Consider the following 20,882-nt stretch of genomic DNA (forward strand, 5'->3'; position numbering starts at 1 on the left):
AAAGACCTGGAGGGTGGAGTGGGATTGAAGAGAGTGAGGGAGTTTGTTCCAGAGGCGGGAGAAAAGAGGAATGAAGGAACCACGGCTGAGTCGTTGGTTCAAACCGTGGCTGAGTCGTACCAAAGACGATTCAAAAAAGAAGAAAAAGGTTCGTGCTGCTTCCTTGCTTTGTGCATTTAAGAGGACAGAGCACAGACAGACAACGCTAGGCTGGCAATGGCGAACCACCTAGTATAACCCTTCCGAAGAGATCGCTTTGGCAGCACTGATGCTATGTAAAGAGTGTCGTACATGTCTTTGTTTATGTGCCGAAGCAAATGCCCTCTAGTTTTCAAAACACAAACACACACGTGACACCTCCAAAAAAGGGAAGAAAAGTTCAACTTCCACTATCTTGGGTTCACGAACCTATATAATCGGAACGTGGAAAACTTTGCTTTACTCTGGGTGCAAGTGGCCAAACTGCTGCCTGGGAGACTTGCAAACTCTCCGTGGGTGAGCATTCAAGGGAAGAGACAAGCGGCGCCATCAGGCTGTAACCAACACTTCAGCCCATATTGGTCCGTCCGTGCCTGCTATGCCATAGCCCGTGAGCCGGCGAATACCAAGTGCCTTCCGTTACACACGGCCGCTCACGTACACACAAGTTCAACTCAGAATCTGATTCCATAACATTGTCTATTAGTAAAAGAAAGAAACCTAGTTCAAGCACATCCAGGAAGCAAACTTGCAGTTCATTTTAGCCCGACAAAATGCGGAACAATGTTTGGTTATGGACAAATCGGGCCAAACAGGGGTTGCGCATTGGATGAGCAATGTCTGCTTCCAACACAGATATTTAACTTTAAGCCAAAATGTATTTTGGGTCATCCAATTGTTGTTTACATTCAGCTTGTTCCAGTTAAGAGCTAGTGGACATACAAACACACACACACATTTTATACATATATGTATATACAGTCACGTGAAAAAGTAAGTACACCCCATGTAAAGTTTTGACTTTTTCAACATATTTCAACATAATACAGCTATTTGATCTTCATTTCAACAATATTGATAGATAAAGGTGATATAATATAACAAATATCATGAAACATTTACATTTTGTAGTCCATTGTATAATTTAAATAAACATAAATGCAAATTTCGCATGTGGAAAAAGTAAGTACACCCTTGGCTCTAATAGGTGAGGGTGTACTTATGACAAGAGAAATATCGACAAGAGAAATATGAGAAAAGCTCTGTTCAAGCCACCCTTGATGTTTACTTTAAGAAAATTGACCAGCACCAGGTCCATCCTCTCCAGCATCAGGTCCATCATCTCGGAGAGATATATCAAGGTATGAGCGTTTCAAGGTTTGCAAGACATCAATTGGAACGAGAGTAAGTGTTAACCTTTAATCATTATCTTTTCTTTTCTATTTAAACAGTTTAAGAAATGTTTCTTTCATGTTCTTTTATACCTACAGATGTTTTAGGTAAAATATATACCATATACTAAGACAAACATTTGACTAATTGACACTAGATGTGAACCGTACGTAACTGTTACAACTTGCATACAAATTCGACTTACAGACAGACTTCAAAACGGAACTCGGTCGTAACCCGGGGACTGTGTGTGTGTGTGTGTGTGTGTGTGTGTGTGTGTGTGTGTGTGTGTGTGTGTGTGTGTGTGTGTGTGTATGTATGTATATATATATACACACACACATACATACATATATACATCATGGGTCAAGAAAAAAAAATGGCGCACAAGGCTAAGCCTGTTCCTTTACTGTTCCACTTAAAATCAGTATAGTATACTGATTAAACATAGTTAAACACACACATTGAGATATCAATACCCAGCGATTTTGGCCTAAACAATGCAGAAATCAAGAAAATGACCAAATACCAGGACCTTAAAAATGAGATCAAGAGATCTTGGAAGCTGAAGAACATCGAAATTGTACCAGTGATAATTGGAGCAACAGGAATGATAAAGAAGAACCTCAGTGAGATGTTAAAAAGCATACCCAGGAATATTACCACAAATGAACTACAACTGGAGGCAATCCACGATTCGGTGACGATCCTGAAAAGAGTCCTTGGAACAAAACTCTGAATAAGTTGAACCGCTTAGTCCATGAACCGTGATCCCTTAACGAAGAGGAGGTGGATACTTTGGGTCCTGGGAGGACTCCGTTCCACCTCCTGAAACCCACAAATGGAGATAACCTATAACGACACACACACACACAAACACACACACACACACACACACACACACACACACACACACACACACACACACACACACACACACACACACACACACACACACACACACACACCAAAATTAAATAATCCTGGTTTAGATTCAATCCATGAAAGGCATAGAACCACTCATTGCTAAAAGCAGTCAGCTGCCACACTGTTAACCGCAGACAGCAAGTCAGCCTGCTTGGCTTTAAAAGCCTCTTCTTTTTTTCTTTTTGTTAAGCAAACTGAGCCCCTACCTCCTCCCCGTGAAGGGAATCAATCCATAGACGCGTTTATAGTTCACTGGCCATCATATCTGTTGAGAGGTGCCATTTTTATAGAAAATAAGTAAATAAATACCCCCCCTCTCCCAAACATTAGAACAAAAGTTCAAAATGTGAACTTTGGACCCAAGACCAAGTACACAGTCAAAAAGGCTCATAAAATAATACAAACTAGATGACAGGACAGCATGTAGAATCATATTAACATAATCGTAAGACTTTAAACAAACAAACAAAAAAAATACCATATGAATATAAAATGAAGACAGATTAATATAGAATGTATAGTCATACCATAAACGTCTTGTTTGGGGATCACCGACTGTTAATAACATTAAGCGAATTTCCCCTCAGGAGGTGAGCAGATAATGTGCGTCATGTGCATGTATGTACGAGTACAAGTTGCACCGCTTAACTGGAATGGTGACCATGAATGGGAATGGTTGTTGCTGCAAGAATCCTGACCAACAGGGGGTGTACGCCACACAGCCACTCCACTGAGTTGTCCATTACCCAGTTAAATCAGATTTTGAATTGCAGCCAGAAAATAAGATATTAGTGTTAAAATCGAATTTCCAGCTGCAACCCAAGCTGGCCCACAGAATGAGAGCGATTCTCCATTAAGCCATAGACAAAGGCTTTTGAGGTCATGAGAAGTTGAGATTTGCCATTGAAGGAAAGACTTGGAGTGAGCGACTAAGGATGCCCAGTCTGCGGCTGGCCTCGGAGACCAGTTTGGATGGAAGCTTCAATGTTTCTCCATCGCATCGAATATTCATTAAGCATAAATCATAAAAGTGTTGCCATATCATTTTCAGTCCATCGTTTAAAATTCCTGAAATCAAATTCACCACCAAAAACCCTCCAGGACAGCCCCTCCTCCAATCAGATAGATGAGCAACTGCTAGCAATTGACGTCATTCGCTCAACGTTGTATCGGTATGCCATTTATTTTCATTAACTCGAGTACGGAGCAATGAAAATGGTGTGGAACAAAATATAAATTACTGGGAAGAGGTGTGTAGTACTCAGTCGTCAGATGGCCATGGAATGTCGAGATGCCAAAAGATCCAAAGCTAGTGGTTATTCGGATCAAAAAAGGCGCAAACTAAATGGAAACGACTTTCTCGGACATGAGCACAAATGATTGCGGAATCAGATGTGTGCCCTGCAAGGATGAGAACGCATTCACTATTATGTGGAGAACATCCAGAATCCATAGATTTTCCCCAGTATTGGTAAACTGTTCTCAGCACCAATGGACCCAAGCAGTTTGATTAATCCAGGTGACGTGAAAAGGTGTACGTCAATAGAAAGCAAGCGTCGAGCAGCGCTTTGTGCCATCTCTTTCAGCAGTCTGTCGTGATCTCCTGTGAACAGGTACCAATCAGGGCCAGACATGTACACGAAGGGCAGTCGCACCGTGGTTTAGTACAAGAAGCAGTAAAACGTGCAAACAGGTTTGGTCTTGTACCGTATTTTACTTCCGTGGCGTGTGCTTATAAAGCAACCTTTAATGGATGCTTGTGGTGTTGAACTGCAGACAAAATACTTACATCAGCACGAATTAAGAATCAAAATTATTATTTTATTGCAACTGGTCGTATTTCCATTGGGTTTGTAGCACGACAAATAGTTATAGCATGCTCGGTCTGCCAAGCCGGAGAAAACAAATATTCACATGAATAATACGAGAACAGCACTCGGTGGAGCGCATACCTCCATCAGGATGAACAGTTTACATTTTGTATCCCCCTCATAGGCCAGATCTGTATCCGGACTTGAATCAAAATCTAATGGCTTGTTCTCGTCACCTAACCTTGAAATATCGTGCTATATATCGTGTTTGGCCCGATCACTTAATGGTGAAGATTCACTGAAGAAATTGGAGTATCTGGATCCAGATCCAGATCTTTACCAAAATGGAATTAATTCATCCTTGGCACACACCAAACCTGTCCACCAAATTTCATCCGAATCCATCCACGACCTTTTGAGATACCCTGCTCACAGACAAAGAGAGGGCTGAAAATATATCCTCCGTCCACCTTCGATGGCTGAGGTAATAAGTGTACAAGTGTATGTACATTAACAAAAGTGTCGAGTGTATCTTAGTGACAGAAACACAACGTTTTGCAAATAAAAGTGGACTTGTATTAAACTTCACGAACCTCTGGACACACTTTCATTGTTGTGGAACGCCTGCTTAAGAGTAAGACAATTGCAATGCCCAGATGGGATCTCTGACCGACAGCCAAGCCACTGATGTTACCAAATGATGTACGCTAAGGACAGAAAGCTTACAGGCAAAATAATTCTGTCCGACACCAAAGCAAGTAGAAGACAAAGCGGAAACCTCGATAGAACTCTGCATCAAGCCTTCCTGGCTGCCTTTCCGCCCAGTTGGGTCATATCAGGTGTGCACACTGCACAGTCTTTCCTCTTGACTTCCTTTTCTAAGACAAAGCCCAATTCTGCCCATCAAGTGTCCGTATCGCCACTCATGACACGTGGCTGGTCACTTTAGTTTTTCGTGCTGGCTTCTCATGCTCTCTCTACTTCCATATTTTGGTTTGTCTGTACTATAATTTTCACTACCTCTTCCTTTTTCCATCTTTATTTTCGTCAAAAAAAAAGTTTGCACTTCTGCTTCAAAGCTTAATTTTGCCTTTTGGCTTGGTTTGCATTTGGACCAAGTGTAAAGGACAGTCCCATTTTGCCAAAATATCCATCAAGCAAATTATGTGGATTTAGCAGGAATCAGAATTCTGCCTCTTGGCTGTGTTATTACTTGGGCACCATTGAGCCACTGTGCCAGTGCCCTGTAGATTAGGGCACGAATATACGATTTGGAGCGCCGGGACTCGCGTGTCTATGCTTTGCTGAAGGTACCGGGGGTGGAGGATGGGGAGCGAGTCTAACGGCGACAAAATAACGCTAGCACATGAGAGTGTCATGCAATATATTATGCGATTTTAATGAAACAAAAATTTCCCCAAATTTGGAATAAATTAATGTTATGAAATAATCTAGACATCATTTTCATCTCCCTCATCTTAAAAGAAAGCCGGCAAAATCACAGGATGGCCACAATGGAGCACCGACCGAGGCCGGTGTTTTAATGGAACCTTTTTCTCAGATCCAAGAACATTGCTCGCTGTTACTTTTAGATTGTGTTACCCGTGTACAACTCCACACCCTACTTTAGTACTGAAAGTGCAGTACCAGTATGGTTAAGAATGTCATCAGTGTGTGCTGGCACTGCCGTGCCGTGTGCATATAGAGGGTCTGTGTGAGTGAGTCTCAGATACCCTCCCCCAATCCCCATACATACACTACATGACCAAAAGTATGCGGACACCCCTTCTAATTAGTGGATTCGGCTATTTCAGCCACACACATTGCTGACAGGTATATATAATCAAGCACACAGCCATGCAATCTCCATATACAACACATTGGCAGTAGAATGAGATGTACTGAAGAGCTCAGTGACTTTCAACATGGCACCATCATAGGATACCACCTTTCCAACAAGTCAGTTTGTCAAATTTCTGCCCTGCTAGAGCTGCTGTAAGTGCTGTTATTGTGAAGTGGAAACGTCTAGGAGCAACAACAGCTCAGCCGCGAAGTGGTAGGCCACACAATCCCACAGAATGGGACAGCCAAGTGCTGAAGCTCGTAGCGCGTAAAAATTGTCTGTCCTCGGTTGCAACACTCACTACCAAGTTCCACACTGCCTCTGGAAGCAACGTCAGCACGACAACTGTTCATCGGGAGCTTCATGAAATGGGGTCCCATGGCCGAGCAGCCGCAGACAAGCCGAAGATCACCATGCGCAATGCCAAGCGTTGGCTGGAATGGTGTAAAGCTCGCTGCCATTGGACTCTGGAGCAGTGGAAACATGTTCTCTGAAGTGATGAATCACGCTTCACCATCTGGCAATCCGACGGACGAATCTGGGTTTGGCGGATGCCAAGAGAACGCCACCTGTGTGAATGCATAGTGCCAATTGTAAAGTTTGCTGGAGGAGGAATAATGGTCTGGGGCTGTTTTTCATGGTTCAGGCTAGGCCCCTTAGTTCCAGTGAAGGGAAATCTTCATGCTGCAGCATACAATGACATTCTAGATGATTGTGTGCTGCCAACTTTGTGGCAACAGTTTGGGGAAGGCCCTTTCCTGTTTCAGCATGACAATGCCTCCGTGCACAAAGCGAGGTCCATATAGAAATGGTTTGTCAAGATTGGTGTGGAAGAACTTGACTGGCCTGCACAAAGACCTGACCTCAACCCCATCGAACACCTTTGGGATGAATTGGAACGTCGACTGCGAGCCAGGCCTAATCGCCCAACATCAGTGCCCGACCTCACTAATGCTCTTGTGGCTGAATGGAAGCAAATCCCCGCAGCAATGTTCTAACATCTTGTGGAAATCCTTCCCAGAAGAGTGGAGGCTGTTATAGCAGAAAAGGGGGGGACCAACTCCATATTAATGCCCATGAGTTTGGAATGAGATGTGTGATGTTCGGGTGTCCACATACTTTTGGTCATGTTGTGTATCTCTGTAAACACACCGGGAGGGGTATGCACACATGCACACAAACACACAAATTTAAGTTATAAACTAGAACGGGCACTCGGTAGAGCGCATACCTTCGCCGCAGCTACTTTTGTTGCCAAAATAAAAGACTACAAGATCTGTGTAGCAAAGCATTTTGGCATTAGTTTCATACAAATTGGACACAAATTGACCGCGCTATGGTAAAAAGACGATTTTGACCTTTTCATGACCTTGACCTTGACCTTTGACCCGATCGATTCCAAAATCTAATCAAATGGTTCCCGGATAATAACCTATCATCCCACCAAATTTCATGCGAATCGGTTGAATACTTTTTGAGTTATGCGAATAACATACACACACACACACAGACATACAAATAAATACACAGCGATCAAAACATAACCTTCCGCTTTTGCGAAGGTAAAGAAGCTGCACTGTGAGCTACTGTTACAGTTCTTATTCACATGAACTCCTTTGTTGAAGGAGTGTGTTAGCCAAACAGCAGAGTTATAGTTACTCGAATGTTTTGAAAGACAAGTATTAGTGGGGGGGCCAATGTTTTCCCGTTGAATTCAAATGTTAATTTGTGGACACTGGTTGGGTTGTCTTTAGGGATGATAGAAGTTGTAGAAAAAATATGTCTCCATTTTTTTCAAGTTCTTTATAGCGGCCATTTTGGATTATCAAAATGGCGTTTGTTGAAAACCGAAATTGTCATTATCTTGGCTTCTAAATGACCTAGAGTGTTAATTTTGGTGTCCAAATGTACATATTTGCGGATACTTAATCCAATAAACACACATTTATACACCTACATATGATCAAAAGGGTTCTTATGGCAGCCATCTTGGATTTTCACGCACTTATGCCAACACATATATATATTTTTTTCCATCATTTTCACTTCTAAATCACATAAAGGCTGGACTTTAGTGTTCAAATGTACACTTATAATGTCTTTGTGCAATATTTTTAGTTGGCAGTGTTCATTGTTACATTGAAGGATCTCCATCCTCCTCATCATCAGTGTTATCGATTCCCATGGGGCGCTCCTGACCCGTGTTACCACACACCTCTTCATCTGCCCCACACATACACATCTCAGAACAGTTGAGATGCTGAGACCTGCATGAGCAGTGAGACATGCATTGGGTCTTCTTGCAGTTACATTTGATTAGATGTGTGATGGCAGCTGGGGCTGGAGGGTCCTTGGTTGTGATGGGCACCAGCTGATCTCCTTCTGCTCTCCATCCATGTTCTGTTGGTTGTGGAAGCTGGGGGTCCGGTACATCAGCCTGATGCCACACCATGGCCTGGAAATGTGCACGAGCAATGGCTTCATGTAAAGCTCCCCGTGTTGGTGGCAGCTTCTGTGCCTCTAGCTGTTTCTTGGTAAACAGTCTCCACCTCAGCTTGCCCACATCCACAACTGTAGTACGAGGCTCATACAGCTGGCATACAAATGCCTCAATGTCACTTTCTGTGTCAGCTCTCAGCTCCTCAGAGGCCCCAAGGTCATGAAACGCAGATACCACCTCAACAGAGCACCTATTGAGGGCTTGCCAACATGTGAGCTTTCCCTTGCCGGCAAACCGACCAGTCTGGTCTGCTCCCGTGAATGCATGGAATCCTGGTAGGGCTGCAGCCTTCCTGACACCAAGTTCATGTACTATTGGTTCCAGTGAGATTTGCCTCTTCTTGTTCCCCACACTCGTGATGAAGTATGTGTCTTTGCATAGTTCATGGTACCGGTGGAGTGCTAGGATGAATACATCAGTATCAGGTGACTGAATGTACAGCTGTGTTGCACCTCTTCGGACGGCATCTAGACTGTGAAGAAAGATCCTCGTATCAGCCTCCTCCTGGGAGCTACGGAGATGCTGTACATCCATGCAGTTGGAGAAGACATCCTGCCTTGAAGTGACGATGAAGACCTTGGTAGTCCCCTCAAAGTGACACAGAGCTTTCTTTGCCAGATAGACAGTTAGCTCATCTTTGGTGTTGGTGTGCGACAGGAACTGTTTTGCTGTCAGTTTCCCAATCGGGGTGCTGTCTTGAACGTGGTAAGCAGTGGGCGGCTTGCCACCTTGGCGCCTCTCCCGTGTGGCCTCTTTCAGTGAATTTGGCAGATCATATCGGTCAAACACGAGGTGGACTTCATCATACCCGTTGGTCTTGCAGTCCAGTGTTGCATTGAAATGGCCAGCCCACTGGGCACATGTTTTGACCCATTGTGGCTTACCCATTGCTTGCACTAATGCCATGCCGTCTATGACAGTCACCTTCTTGGGAGGGGGTGGAGTATGTTCAGGATTGTCGTCGTCTGGCTGCTGACCAGTGCCAGTTGACTTCTTGGGTAGATCTTCTAGGATGCCCATGAGCTTGCTTTTGTCTGTGCATGGTAGTAGTGTCCCAGCCATTGCAAAGAGGGTTCGTGGAAGCGCGGTGAATTCATATTGACCTATGGCATCCTTCAAGTTGATCTCTGGTCGTGAGCGGGCCACGATCAGCATGCGCGCAAACAGTGACCTGTCGTCTTTCAGCTCTACAACCTTGTCTGCCAGTTTGTGCTTCACAGCTTTCCTGGCACTCTTCCACATCTTCAGTTTGACCTTTCCCATTCTGGCCCAAAGGTTGATTTCATTTGTGTTGATGCGCTCTGCAACAAACGTGTTATACGCTTTCTGACCAATCTCATATTGGTTGCAGACATCCTTCTGTACTTCAGCTGGCATCACCACCTTGGTGATGATAGTCGTCAGGTCTTCACCCTCATGCGTCATGGGATTCATGGACTCTCTGATCACATTCTTCAGTCGACGAATGCTGTCTTCCTGCCGAGCCCAGACTGTGGTTGATAGGTCGTGGTGCTCCTTGCGTGTAGCTGATTGTGAGCCAGCCATCTGACGGGCTTCTTCAGCAAGCCTACTCAGCTCTGGTGCTGTCAGAAAGAACCTTTCGCGGGCACTGGCATTCTGGGTAATGCCCACAATACCCCCTGTCACCTTCATGATCCTGTTGATGTGCTCCAGTGCATGGTCCACACCTACAGCACAGAAGGGGATTTCATTCTTATGGACACTGAAGTTCCCATCCATGAACTCTTGGTAGATCCCTGGATCTGTCATCTTCAGGGCCTTCATCTCTGCAAGGTACCGGGGAGTCAGCCTGGCATATTTCTGTTTGTCATGTGCAAAGACGTATATGCACATCTCATCCAGTGAAGACAGGTGAAGCTCAAATTGTCCATCACGGGTGGCACGGATGAATGTGTATATCAGCATTATCATCCGCATGTAGCGTCGCACAAACTTGAACAGTGGACTCTTGGCTTCTTTCCTCTCATCAAACTTTGCCATGGCCTCCAGGACTTCGTTTGACTCGAGGACAGCTAGCATGTTGTTCTGCGCGCTTGTCATCTCCTCTCGGTTGTGTAGATGACAGCTCTGGGCAACCTGTTGTGCTGACTGGGTACATGGGCCCCTCAGATGGGGATGCTCTTGGAAGAATTCGTCCACATAGAGGTCGAAGAGGGCTTGGACAGTGGTGATGTGGGCCTCCAAAGCCCTCTTCATGTGCTTGGCTTCCAGTATTTGTCTGGTCGTTGTTGGGCCATAGATATCAGCCTCAGACCAAGCCTCGTCAAGACCACTGTCCTCTATGGCATTCCCAGCAGCCCTCAGTGCAGCCATCACAGTGTGCATCTCCCCTAGTCGCAGTACCCACTTGCCTTTGCAGTCATCTCTGGTCATCTCCAGCTGTTTGGCTCGCTCATACAGGGCCATGTCTAAGGTGATCACTGTCTTCCTATCGGGACCCATGACCATGCAGTTGATTTGCTGTGTCTGTTTCAAGACTGTTATCAGTGTTTGCCATTCATGGGCTGGTGCTGCTACCAATGGCAGGGTGTTGACCTCTGTCAGAGGCTTCGAAGAGGAGAGCAGTGAGTTGTAGGCTGTCCAAGTTGGGATATCGTGATGCTTGATCCTACTGCCAGGTGGTTGTTTTGGATCGTGGACGAGTGACCCAACAGGGTCAGCATGCTGGGGTTCTGCAGCTTGCAGCTGGTCATCTGGTGGGATGATGTCGTCTTGTACGTCCTCAGCTTCAGCTGTTCGCATGATTGTGCGTGAAAGTAGCCACACTGTGTCCGTCGCAGAGTACGGCTTGGTGACATCTGGGTTTGACCGTGTCTTGAAGCTATACGTGGTACCTGTGGCAGATTGTTTGTTTGGTGCTTGGCAAGGAACAAAGTCTGGAGCAGTCAGAACCTTGAGTGAGCGGTGTCTGGCCTTTCGGTCATGTAGTGTCAGTGTTCTATGTTCATCTGTGGAGGGTGCATGTTCCCGTCGTTGGTAGAGTGCCCAGGCTGTAGCATGGAGTGTCCGCTTCCCATCAGGTGTGTCTTCATTGAAGTCACTGTTGTCCACTGCAAAGACGACAAACGTCCCTATGCGCATGGTTCTTGGAAAGTATACACCCTGTTCTGTCGTAGACTCTATGACTGAGTTGGCCAGCTGTGTCTCCAACCGCAAGATCCGACTATAATCAACAGACAGACCGAACCCATGCAGGAAATCCAGAAGCTTCTTGTTTCTGGTGGACTGATGGACTACAATGGCAACGGCAAGCTGCTGTGGCCATTCTAAGCGATGGCGGAATGGTGCATCTGGCTCTTTGGGCTTGTACGTGACTTGGCGTTTTGACTTGTAGCCGTACATGATGTTCTGACTGATGGTTATAACATCTCGATGAATAGTGGCTGAGCGCATAGTCTCTGGCTCAATGCTCGTGGCTGGTCCTTCCAGTAGCCAGCGGAGGAAAGCATAGAGTACTTTGGGTACATGCTTTTCAGCATCATCAGTGTTCATTTCTCCTTCAAATTGCCATGGGTGCTTGTTCTGACAAGCAATGGCACTGCGGAGAACAGAGGCACTCTCAAACAGTTGTTTGATGTTTTTTTCATTTGTCTTCGTCATTGCATCTTCGACAGCTGCATCACGCACGGCAGTGGAGAATACACAGTCTGACTCGTTTCGACGTTTTGGTTTCATGAAGTGAACGTCATCAATGTGAGAGTTGATTTTCTCCTTCATGCCTTGGGTAGTAGGTGATGGGACATTGTGCACACCATTATTGTCAAGAATCCTGGAGTAAACCGACTTCAGGTTAGACATGTTGAGAATTTCACCAGCTTGGAGTAGAGAGCGAACAAGGCTGACAAACTCAATGTCTGCGGCTATTTTGATAACATTAGTTTCTTGCAGTATGTGTTCTTTGTCATCACTTGATGTCCCACTCTTGGGAGCACGTTGGACATTCTGCACCCAGCAATCCAGCATGGGAGATGATACTTGACGTCGATCGCATGAGCATCATGTGCACTGATGGCAGCACTCAGCTGAACTTTCCACTTGTGGTTGCTGCCTTCTTCAACAGCTTTCTTCAGCTGTTTACCTGCGTTGAACGTGCATACAACATGTACACTTTCCTTAGTGACCTCTTGACAGAAGAAACAAAGGTCTCTGTTGAATGGAGTTGATGATGAACGTGTGAAGCGAAGAGTCTCGTCTTGCGTAGAACCTGAGGTACTTGCAGCGGCAGGTGCAGAAGAAGGACGTCCACACCTCTTATGAAGATGCTGGGTGTCGCCATGTTCGCAGGCTTTCTGGTGGCGAACTCTAGCACGCTCCAGGTGAGCAGTGTTGCATGTAGATCCATAACATGCCCGGTGCCACTTTGCTTTATTGTTCCTCAAGTCAGTGGCAGTGAAACAGCTTAATCGTTCGCTGATCTGTTTGAAGTCGGCATCACCATATCGTGCCCTCTCCTGGATGAACTGGAGAAACTTTGCATATGAGCCCAGTGCTGGCTCAGTCACTAGTGCACCTTGGGGATCCTGGCACTGAATGCAAAGTGTGAAATCAGTTTCTTTCTTGGTTTTCTTGCTTTTTGGCTCCATCATAGCTCAGGGTCACGAATCTGGAACATACAAATAACAAATAACAATTAAGATAGATGTGCATTAAGTTAGATTTTGGACACTGGTTCGGCTGTGCCATAAAAACCTATTTTTATCCCTTGTAGGTTATTAAAGAAGGTTTCATTCAATTCTCTATCCCCAAAAATGTACAACTGGACACCAGAATCGAAACTCTAGGTCATTTAGAAGCCAAGATAATGGAATTTTACGTTTTCGACATCCGCCATTTTGAAAATCCAAAATGGCCACCATAAAGAACTTGAAACAATTGGAGACATATTTTTTCTAGAACTTATATCATCCCTAAAGACAGCCCAACCAGTGTCCAAAAATTAACAAGCAATTTCACCGGGCATTTCAATCTGCTACATTGGCCCCCCCCACTATATAGCAAAAAGTTAAATTACAAGTACAGTCTGAAAGCTCTCGAAAAATAACTTGGCCAAGTGATGCATTTCGGCAAAACCTCATGGGAATAACTTGACAATTTCTAACCGTCCACCTTTAACCCTAAGACCTCCGTACATGTTTCAGCAAAAACACTACACATTTTAAAAGGGAGTGATGGGCATGGAAGAGTGCACAATGACAGGGTAAAGGAACAACAGACATATTGCCATCTGACTTTCTATTTTTCCGGATTAAAGAGCCAAGCATGCTAATTTCGTTAAATGTTCTCATGGAAAATAACATCCATTGTCCACAGTGATATTCTTACGACAACAATGGAAATTAGAATGGCACTCAGTCGAGAGCATACCTCCGCCAGGTGAACAGTTTACGTTTGGTATCCTAGAGTAGACCAGAAAATCACAATACAGAATCACATTTAATCAAAATCATCCGTCCACAACTTTGAGATATCCTGCTTTGTATCGTTTTTGGCCCGTTCTCCCAATGGTGAGGAATCACTTTAAAACTTCTACTAGCCGGATCCGAATCCAGATCTTCACCAAAGTTGAATCGATTCTTCCTTGTCACACACACAACCTGTCCACCAAGTTTCATCCAAATCCATCCATAACTTTTTGAAATATCCTGCTATATGTTGGTTTTAACCCCATCTCTCAAAAGTGAAGAATCACTTAAAAAATTAAATAATTCTCATATCCGAATCCATATTCAGATCTTCACCAAAATCGAATCGATTAATCCTTGACTGACACTGACACACACACACACACACACACACACACACACACACACACACACACACACACACACACACACACACACACACACACACACACACACACACACACACACACACACACACACACACACACACACAGTTTTGACACTTGTCCATCAAGTTTTGTCCAAAAGCCATCTACAAATTTGAGATATCCTGCTATGTATCGTTTTTGGCCCCATCTCCCAATGGTGGAGAATCACTTTTAAAAATCCCAATAGCCAGATTCGAGTCCGGATCTTCACCAAGATCTAACGATTTCGTCCTCGTCACATATGCTACCTACCTATCTGCCAAATTTCGTCCGAATCCGTCCACAACTTTTTGAGATATCTTGTTCACAGACAGACAGACAGACAGACAGACAAACAGGGGTGAAAACATAACCTCCATTCACCTTTGGTGTCGGAGGTGAAAAGAGAAGAAAACTGGAACAGCACTCGGTAGAACAGTTTACATTTTGTATCCACTGATATGCCGGATCTGGATTCGGACCTGAACCAAAATCGAATTACCCAACTCATCCACCAAGTTCTGTCATAACTCGTCAACAACTTTTTAAAATATTGTTGATATATCGTTTTTAGTCCCATCTCTCAATTATAAACTCACTTTTAAAAAATCAAAAAATCTCGTGTCTCGATTCGGATCCTCACCAAAACTGAATCGACTCGTCCTCGTCACACACCCACCCAACCTGTCCACCAGGTTTTGGCCGAATCGGTCCCTAACTTTTTAAGATATCCCGCTCAAAGACGGACAAACTGGGGTGAAAACATAACTTCCGTCCACCTTAGTTGGCCGAGGTTAAAAAAAGAAGAATGCAAGTCGATTCCACAATGCCTGGCACAAAACGACGACAGCCACAATATTCCCCTGCAATTGGTGTTTGCCAATTACAAGCTGTAATGATAGCAGTTAAAGGCAGCAATTAAAGAAACAGTCACAAAACTTCGATCATGTCCGGGCAGATGATTGTTGCGGCTGCAGTTTAGGGAGGGAACAGTGCAGCTTCCTCTGGTGTTCTGATCGCCCCCAATGTACATCATCAGCAGCATATGAAAAGGGAAAGCCGTGCACGTGGCAAAGTCAGTGTGTTGGAAACATCTACAAAGAGAGAGAGACTCTCTGAAACGTGCACCACGTGGGTGACATATACAAGGAGGATGTTCTTTTCCAATGCGAAATAAGCAGTTATTTTGATTCCACAAAATGTGCAAAAAATATGGCGAATGGGGAGGGGAAAAAGAAAGCCCGGCGTTGGCTGGAAAGTAAATAATAAAAAGACTTTCTGGAGGTCTTGCCTGCATGGCACACGGGTGGGGTACGCTTATCCGAGGGGAGGCACGAGGACGTGCAGAGGAAGGGCGGGCGCTGCTCGGGCCTCGGAAGGGAAAAGCGACGGCAAAGAACAGAAATGGTATCAAATAATTCTGTACAAAAAGAAAACCAATGCTCGCCAGTAAGAAGAAGAAAGAAGAACCACCTTTAGAGGCCATTTTTCCCCGCAGGGCGGGGGTTGGCCTTTTTTTGGGCACCTTGGTCCCCTTTTTGAAGCAATGTTTTACAGCCGGATGCCCTTCCTGCCGCCAACCCTGTTAGTCGCCTCTTGCGACACACAGGGAATTACCAGTGAAATGGTACTCAATTTGCCGACCTCGGAAGGATGACAGGCTGAGTCAACCCCCCTGGCGTTAATTCAGTGATTAATCGGGATTCGAACCCAGGATACTAGGATCCCAAGCCGGCACCCTAACCGCTAAGCCAACACCAGGCTCGCCAGTAAAACAAGTGAAAATGCATTGCAGCTCCAACTTAGACACACTGCTCCCTTTGTCATCTTGAAGAGGTCAGAGCGACAGGCTTTGTCAGACGACGTACAATATGAATAACTGGTGAGCGCAAGATGACAAAGGTCGCCATTTTCCACAAAGCATTTCTTACCGTGCAGATTGCACAAAGCAACACATGGCAGTACAACCTCAGGCACAGGCCTACACAAGCCTCTTCTGTGCTGAGCTCAGCCCCATGACAACCAACTGCTTTGCGGGTTGTCATGGGAACCCCCAAATGCCAGTTTTGCAGTCTCTTCTATTCCGTCACACCCTTCCCTTTCCCCGGCATAATCGCACCTGTTTATCCACTATGACACCATCAACATCTTCCAGTCAAACTTCACAGCTATCTTCCAGTCTAGTGTCCATTTTGTCCCACCCACAGGTCAATCTATACGGTGTGTACGTGCAAAAGGAAAGGAGGGGAATTGGGAATACAAGTTTGATAAGGAATGGACATGCAATGAGCATTTGGGATTGGGAGGTGGGGGAGAGGAATAGGGGGGTGTGAGGGATGGAAGGGCAAGGAGGAGGGGGATGTAAATATATTGCTTCTGGGTATATCCATCATATACAGTGCAGTGCTGTTATTTATTCCAGCCCTTCAAGGCAGCAGCCGACCACAACTCATATCAGCTCCGATATCCACACGCAAACTTTACCCGCACTCACCAAGCGAGTTTGGTTGTCTGCCCAACTTGCATATTTAAACATTACATTATCCCCTCCATGAGTCTCAATACCTCTAAAACATAAAACAAACCAAAACAAACTGACAACAGTTTGTTAGAATTTGTCACAAGAAATAAAACAAACTGTGCACTTTGGAAAAAACATCAACCCACCACCATTTACATTGCAAGGCACAGTAGTGAAGGTGGGAATTCAAAAGGTGACACAAATACCAATGCAGGGCTTCTGCCAATATCAAAGGTGGCGGAACTCGCACCTTTTGCAAAATGATGATGCAACAAGATTTAAGATTGTTTTTCAGATATTGAATCACGTAAGGAGGAATCCATGATCTAACATCAAAACATGTTAAATTTTACTGAAGTATGAAATGTTAGCTGCTGTACATTAGATTGCATTTTTCATTCCGTATAAATTAAAATCCTAGTGCAGCGGAAGGTTACGTCACTCGTTTGTGCACACCAGATGAGATCATCTGATAGGATGGTATAGGGGTGGAGCCTCAGAACTGTCTAATCTGATTGTGATTCTCAGACAGACGACAAGCACTCGGATTGGTGGCTCACGCAGGTCATGCGTTGCATCAATGGGTACTCCGTGGATGTCTAGCATACGATCTGATCTGTCTGCTGGGCTCAAAATCACAATAAAGGGAACATGTACAAAAATAATCGATTTCATTTTTTATGTCAAAAAGACACAAATTACCCCTCATACACAAAATAATTTGGATTATGGAAGAAAAGAGAAAATATAAGACTAAAATGGCCTCTTCACCGCAATTGCCTCTCCGCAGGAATTTCTGCCCATTTAAGCTTGTTTCTTCTAACCGCATGTTGTGCTACACAATGACCACAAACAATGTGGTGAAGAAATGTGCGAAATAAATAGCAAACAAAGCACTTGGAACAGCCAGAAAGCGATGCTGGGTTTTATATACAGGATCCAGGCTCATGGAAGAGCGAGGTGACATAAAGCACAAGGACCAACATACTGAATGGGCCACAGTTGGACACAAGGGACGAAAAAAGGAAATGGGATGAGGAGATGAGACGGGGAGGGGGGAGGGTGGATAATGGAGTACAGGAGGGGAGGGATGGGGATGGGATGGAGTACGGGACAAGAGATGGGTGGGAATGGGGTACGGGACGAGAGGGGGGATGGAGTATGGAACGATAGAGGGGGTGGAGTAGGGGACGAGAGGGGGGGGGGGGATGGAGTACGCAACGAGAGGGAGGATGGAGTACGGGATGAGAAGGGGGGGGGTGGAGTATGGGACGAGAGTGGAGTACGGAACAAGAGGGGGGATGGAGTATGGGACGAGAGGGAGGATGGAGTACGAGATAAGAGGGGGGGGTGGTGGCGTACGGGACGATAGAGAGGATGGAGTAGGGGACGAGAGGGGGGAATGGAGTACGCAACGAGAGGGAGGATGGAGTATGGGACGAGAGGGGGAGATGGAGTATGCCGGAACGAGAGGGGGGGAGGGGTGGAATACGGTATGAGAGGGGGCGGGGGGTTGAGTACGGGAGGCAAGATGAGCACCATTCAGAAACACCATTCTTTGACTTGAAAGTTAATTTGAGCCGCACTTGAACCAAAGAGGCTTTATCAACCATCAGTGTGCCCAGCGGAATAGGATGAAGCACTTTTAAGCCGGATTGAGTCCCATCCCTGGCACATCAAGCACACTTGCAAAATGATGGTCACATTGAATAAGTGGATCACGACATACAAATTTCGAAATCGTTTCTCTTGTTCAGATTTTACGAATACAATGTTGCTTTTGTGACATTAAAACTTTCACTTGCAACCGTAAAGTGTCATCATTGTGTGGGTTACCATGGAGCTGAAGAAGCATGATCGCAGACCACTGTCATTGTAACCAGTATTACACTGCATGCTTGCGTAAACATAACTACACATTTGAGATTTTCAGGATATTAAAAATAAAAGCGCACCTTTTTGAAATAAATAAAAGCTTCAACAAAAAGGACAAGCTACCCCTGTGTAGGGTCCCTGACTACCTGTTATGTGGCGATAGGATAGCCCAGACGTCGCGTATTCGCCTTTAAGCTGTCAAGTATGGGTTTGATTCCCGACCAGACTTATACACCATCATCCTGGTGTTTTTCACCTGTGTTACATGCCTTGGAATGGTGCACTGCGGGGTTGGTTCTAAGCCATGGAAATATTCACAACTCGTCAAGGGAAAACCAATGCCCTGGAATAGATGGCCATGGATCGATGGAATGCAAACAAGAGAAGCATGAAAGTTGGACCTTATATAACTAAACTAACTAAGCCAAACCGCATGCACACACCTTTAAATTCATAGTAAAGATAAGCTATTGAAAAATCAAGACCGAAAGTCTAGCAAGGCATAGCCAGGCTCGTTTGATACTTTAGTTTAAGAGGAAAGTATGACGTGGGTGGAGATACCAATTAGCAAATGATGCAAGTATTTCATTTTTTTTGAAGTACTGTAAGTCTCCAAGCTGTCTGTCACCATGAAAGTGAAGAGATTGCATTGAGACACGAGTTTATTATATATGTTTTGAGCCAACAATGAACCAACCATACACCGCTTCAATCCAGTAACATTGCACAAACGACAAAGAGGAATGGATTGCAGTGTTAGGATTATATTTAACATAATATTATTATTAATGTTATTATAACGAAAACGATGCCACTGTATTGAGAAACCTGGGCGAATTTGTCCAAAGCGGCCTGAAGGTGAGGCATGAAGGCATGAAGCCTAAGGCCTATACGTACTGTGTCGTTGGAAGACATGTAACGCCTATGCTTTCGATATTTGATGGTCACTCTAACAATCGGTTTGTTTGTGTTTCACACGGAATGGAAAACGTAAAGGTAGAACATGACGATTGTGACATACGACAGGATCGACGATATGTTTGGCCTGAACTGCACATAAATCAAAATGGCGGAGTGTGGAGTCAGCTGTACTCCATAAAACATCACAGACGTAATCACATCACATCACCACTGTCATGTGACCAGATCCTCAGCTCTGATTGGTATACATTTGTGAGGGACATACATACATACATATAAATACATACACTGTTCCAGACAGCTTTGCCCTACAGGCTATGCTGTAAAAAAAATCTCCATCGATCATTACCTTCTCCAATTCTGTCATTGGCAGGCCCATATACAGCAATATTGGAGGAAAGCATCTTTAAAAGTGTGGCAGTGGTGGGAGTGGAGAAGAGGAGGTTGTCCCTATAACCTGTGTCAAAATATTAAAAATATCGGATCGCACTTTTTTGGGGTCGGTAGGGTCACCCGAGTCAAACAAATGTTTTGGTTTTGGCCTTGAGAGTTAACAAAGCGAATGGCAAACTACCTGTTGATGTTGACAGCATGTGTGCAAAAGGAAGAAGTAAACCATTATATCATCCTCCTACACAGTTCTTTCTGCCATGACTCGGCTCTCTATATGCCAGCTAAATGTCACCCTGGCATTTTGCATGCAGTTTAAGGCATCGATGTGTGCCGTCCAACAAAAGGACGTTAAGCTCTGGGAGTGGGGGCATTGGTGGCCGTTAAAGATCACACAGTATCTTTTGGGATATTGATAAGTTTTCTCCAGAAATGGTCAGCTGATGGCATAATAATGTTGCCAAGATGCCTCAACACAACCTCACAGAAGGATTTACAATGCACACCAGGTTCCCATACGTCAGGTGATAAAAGCAACAAACGGGTAAAATGAGAGAATCACTCAAGGGTGAAAACAGTATGGTGTTCATGATAGTCTTTAAAAAAAAAGAAAAGCAAAAAGAAAAGAACGAGAAGGGCACTCAGTAGAACACATACCTCCGCCAGGCTGAACAATTTACCGTTTGTATCCCACCAGATCCGGAACCAAAATCTAATCGGCGTGTTCTTGTCACCTAACCAACTCATCCACCAAGTTTTGTCACAACTCGTCCAAATTATTATTATTATTATTTTTAATATCATGCTATACTGTATACATTTTTGGCTTCATCTCTCAATGTTGAAGGGTCACTTGAGAAAACTATCGTACCCGGATTGGGATCTTCATCTGA

At 44.7% G+C, this 20,882-nt stretch overlaps 1 protein-coding gene across 5 annotated transcripts in view; it reads right to left on the reverse strand.

Annotated features, from left to right (window-relative positions):
- FOXN3 (forkhead box N3) overlaps positions 1-20,882 on the reverse strand; it is a 183,109-nt gene that overhangs the window by 33,852 nt on the left and 128,375 nt on the right. The gene's annotated exons all lie outside the window — the stretch shown is intronic.

Source organism: Myxine glutinosa, chromosome 9 (genome assembly GCF_964187855.1).
Source record: "Myxine glutinosa chromosome 9, kmMyxGlut1.1, whole genome shotgun sequence".
In the NCBI taxonomy this organism is placed as follows: domain Eukaryota; kingdom Metazoa; phylum Chordata; class Myxini; order Myxiniformes; family Myxinidae; genus Myxine; species Myxine glutinosa.